Source organism: Cynara cardunculus (genome assembly GCF_001531365.2).
Source record: "Cynara cardunculus var. scolymus isolate 2C chromosome LG 13, CcrdV1, whole genome shotgun sequence".
NCBI classification, from domain to species: domain Eukaryota; kingdom Viridiplantae; phylum Streptophyta; class Magnoliopsida; order Asterales; family Asteraceae; genus Cynara; species Cynara cardunculus.
The window spans coordinates 11,414,342-11,419,103 of NC_037540.1; the positions used below are offsets into that span (position 1 = coordinate 11,414,342).

Below are 4,762 nucleotides of genomic sequence, written 5' to 3' on the forward strand. Positions count from 1 at the left end.
AGTGGAAAGAAAAGTGCAATAAAGAGAGATAAGGATTAGCTCCAAAGAAGGTTATGTGCAGATCAAGGCATTGTTATATAGAACAAAGTTATGCTCCTCAAGATTGTAATTTAGATGGTGATATAATTTGTAAGTTTAGAAATTTTATTTCCGCTGAAATGTAAATGTTTGATCTTGGGATACTAGTTTCGTTATATTTAAGTATTCGAAATTTTGGGATGTTACAGTTATGGACTGGACATACGGATTTAAATGGCGTGAAAATGAAGCATATTTTTTCAAATGTTGCTTAAGAAAAATCCCAACTGAAGAGGCCCAACAGCAAAACAAAAACTCCAGCAACAGCAGCCCAACAGAGGCAGTTTTTCATCGGGGGAAAACATGCGATCGATGGGAGAAGAGAGCAATAGTTCGTGGTTTTGGATTGGAGAAGTATTGAAGGAGATTCATCAATTTCAAAATTAGGTTAATATCTCGTCAATTTCTTAGTTTGTGTTTTCAATTAGCCATGTGTGGTCGCCTTATACATCATCAATGATAACAACTCGTGAACAGAGTTGCATTTACAATATAAAGTCGAGTTTATTGTTATTCCAACCGTCTATAATAAACTTTATTTGCATGTTTAGTCTAATTAATCAAATCCAACCCCCCCCCTTTGTAATTATTTAAAGTTGTCGTTTTGTATTTGATTTTTCTAAATATAGTAAGTTAAACTGAGTCCCTGTGGATTTGACCCTACTTACCGCTATTACAATTTTGGTTGTAATTAGCTCGTAGTTGGAATTTATTATTTGGTGGACTTTGCATCCGCCAAATTTTTGGCGCCGTTGCCGGGGACTCAATGTTTCTAACGATTTATGCCTAGATCTTCATGTACAGGTACACCTATTCCCATAGATACAGAAATCGAACGGACAGCCAAGCGATTCAGGAAGCTAGCTAGGCTCCGGAAGGCGCAAGGCGAATCTTCAAGTTCACCGGTAATCAACATCTGAAAGGATATTGAATTACCATCCGAGTCTGAAAGCAAAGTAGAGGAACTAAAGACGAAATCTGAGGAAGAAGAGGTGGAAAATCCGAAGGTCAACATGGCCGATGAGCAAACTTTACGTCAATTGGCAACCCAAGACGTTGCTCAAACTCCAATTTGTATCAGGTATCCGACAGGTATCAAAACTTTGTTCTTAAGACTGGCTTGGTCCATCTCTTACCCACATATCACGGGTTAGAGAACGAGGACCCTAATAAGCATTTAAAGCAATTCCATATTGTTTGCTTGAGCATGAAACCGGCCAAGGTTACAGAGGACCTTATTAAATTAAAGGCTTTTCCTTTTTCTTTAAAGGACCGGGCAACTGATTGGTTGTACTCGTTACCTTCTGATTCGGTAACGACGTGGAACCAAATGGCGAGGCTATTTCTAGACAAATTCTTTCCCGACTCCGGAGCCACTAACCTCCATAGAGAGATTTGTAGCATTAAGCAACGAGATGTTGAAACTCTCCATGAATATTGGGAGAGCTTCAAACATCTCTGTGTGAGTTGTCCACAACATGGAATCTCGGAACAATTGCTATTGCAATACTTTTATGAGGGTCTCCTACCTATGGATAGGAAGATGATTGATGCCGCCAGTGGCGGTGCCATGTTCAATAAGACCCCAACCAAGGTTAGAGCTCTAATCACTACCATGGCTGAGAATTCCCAACAATTTAGTGTGAGGAATGATATGAGGAGAAGGCCCGCAAAGGCTAATGAGATAAATGTCACGAGCATTGAGAGTCGTTTGTTTGATCTTACTAACTTGGTCAAACAACTTGTAGTTGATAAAGAACAGGTGAAAGCTTGCGTCATATGCTTGGCGACGGGCCATCCAACCGATGCATGCCCACAACTTCAAGAGGATGTGTTGGTGACGGTCGAAAACGTGAATGCTATAGGAGGTTATCAAGGTCAGCCACAACCACAACAACGATTCTTCAACAACAATTTTGGCAACCAAAGACCTCCTTAATTTCAGAATTTCGTGCAAAGGCCGCCACAACAACAGTTTCAGAAAAGAGCACCCTTCAATCCGAATCAAGCTACTTCTAGTAACCCAGGTATGTCCCTTGAAAACATTGTCAAGGGTTTAGCTGCTAATACTCTTCAATATTAACATAAAACAGAGGCAAGCATTCAAAATTTGGAAGCTCAAATGATGCAACTTGCCACTTCTGTGAGCCGGTTGGAATCTCAAGGAAAGTTGCCTTCCCAAACGGAGACGAACCCGAAACAGAATGTAAGTGCAATTGTCTTGAGAAGTGGGAAGGAACTTGAAGAACCAAAGATGGCAAAGAGTAGGGAAATGAAGAAAGAGTAAGAGGTAAGCCCGAAACCAATTCAAGATAAGAAATAATCGGGACCCACTGACGATGTAAGTGAGAAAGCAAAGGTAATTCCACCTCCCTTTCCTACGCGTTTTCAAATGTCTAACAAAGCTAGAGAGGAAAAGGAAATCCTAGAAACTTTTAGGAAGGTCGAGGTAAATATTCCTCTTTTAGATGCAATCAAGCAAGTCCCTCGTTACGCTAAGTTTTTGAAAGAATTGTGCACCAACAAAAGAAAACTTAGGGGTAACAAGACGATTAATATGAGTGAGAATGTTTCTGCCGTGCTTCAAAAGAAGCTACCCCCAAAGTGCAAAGATCCAGGTGTTTTCACCATTCCTTGCAAATTGGGGAATGTTACGATCAATAGGGCTATGCTTGATTTGGGTGCATCTATCAATGTGATGCCATTTTCTAGCTTTAAGACTCTAAATGTAGGCCCCTTACAAGAAACCGGGGTGGTCATTCAATTGGCCGATAGGTCCCTGGTACACCCGAAAGGGGTATTAGAGGATTTATTGGTTCAAGTGAATGAACTTGTTTTCCCTGCTGATTTCTATGTCTTTGATATGGAGAAGGATTCACATCCAAAATCCACATCCATCTTGTTAGGGAGGCCATTTTTGAAAACTTCAAAAACAAAGATAGATGTTCATAATGGCACACTTTCCATAGAATTTGATGGTACCATCATCCATTTTAATATCTATGAAGCCGTGCGTTTTCCAAGTGATGTATCCTCTCTATATACCATTGACATTATTGAACCATTCTCAAGAGTTATTTGAACTAACACATTTTGATGCTTTAGACACCATCTTGAGTAGGTCTTTGAATGAAGCGAGAGTAACCAAACTCATGAAGAAGATTGAGATTGGACCCGAGTTTCACGAGCTAGTAGCTTTTATGGATCAAAAGAAGATGTCAAGGTATGATATAGCTCAAGTTTTTTTACCGCCATCTAACAAAAAACTACTTCCTTCTGTTTTGCAGGCACCAGAACTAGAGTTGAAGACACTTCCCGAGCATCTCAAGTATGCGTATCTAGAAGAAGGAGAGGCTACCGGTCATCATTTCAAGTAGATTAGACTCATCCGAGGAAAAGAAGCTCATTTTCGTGCTAAAACAATTCAAGGAGGCCATTGGGTGGACGATAGCTGACATAAAAGGCTTGAGCCCATCAACTTGCATGTACAAGATTTTGATGGAGGATGACTTCAAGCTGTTCTGCGAGGCTCAAAGGAGGTCGAATCCACCCATGATGGAGGTTATGAAGACAGAGATTCAAAAGTTGCTAGATGCAGGTGTAATATTTGCTATATCCGATAGCAAATGGGTAAGCCTAGTACAGGTTGTTCCAAAGAAGGTCGGGGTGACAGTAGTGGAAAATGTCGAGGGAGTGATGAACCAACAAGAGTACAAAGTGGTTGGAGAGTATGCATAGATTACCGATGGTTGAACGCGTCAACCCGCAAAGATCACTTCCCTCTACCTTTTATCGACCAGATGCTTGAGAGACTGGCAGGTAAGTCTCATTATTGTTGTTTAGATGGTTTCTCTGGTTTTCATCAAATTTCGGTTGCACCAGAAGACCAAGAGAAAACCACGTTTACATGTCCTTTCGGCACTTTCGCCTATCGTCGAATGCCCTTTGGCTTATGCAATGCACCGGCTATTTTCCAGCAATGTATGATGAGTATTTTTTTTTTGAGTTTGTGGAAAACATCATTGAAGTTTGTATGGACGATTTTACCGTCTATGGGAACTCCTTTGATGAATGTTTAAAAAATCTCTTTTAAAATCTTTCAAAGATGCATAGAGACCAACTTGGTTTTAAATTATGAAAAATGCCACTTTATGGTAAACCAAGGGCTGATTTTAGGACATGTTATCTCGAGTAAAGGTATTGAAGTAGATAGAGCTAAAGTAGATGTTATCAAAAGCTTACCCTACCCCACTTCGGTGAGGGAAGTCCGGTCATTTTTGGGTCATGCAGGTTTCTATAGGCGCTTCATTAAGGATTTCTCATGCATTACCCAACTGATGTGCAATCTACTTCAAAAGGATGTGGAGTTCAGGTTTGATGAGAAATGCAAGGAAGCTTTTGATAAGCTTAAAGAGATGCTCACATCCGCCCCCATTACGAGACCACCGAATTGGGATCTTCCCTTTGAGATTATGTGTGACGTGAGCAACTATGATATTGGAGCGGTACTCAGGCAAAGGGTTGGAAAGAACCCGCATGTTGTTTATTATGCTTCGAGAACCCTCGATAGCGCGTAAGCAAACTACTCCACCACGGAGAAGGAATTGCTTGCGGTTGTCTTCATATTGGAAAATTTTTGTTAATATCTCTTAGGTACTAAAGTTATTGTTTTTACAGATCATGC

The 4,762-nt window shown here is 40.5% G+C and overlaps 1 pseudogene; it reads left to right on the forward strand.

The window, feature by feature from the left end:
- The first annotated feature begins 1,091 nt into the window (after positions 1-1,091).
- Positions 1,092-3,160, forward strand: LOC112524767 (annotated as a pseudogene).
- Positions 3,161-4,762: the final 1,602 nt, after the last annotated feature.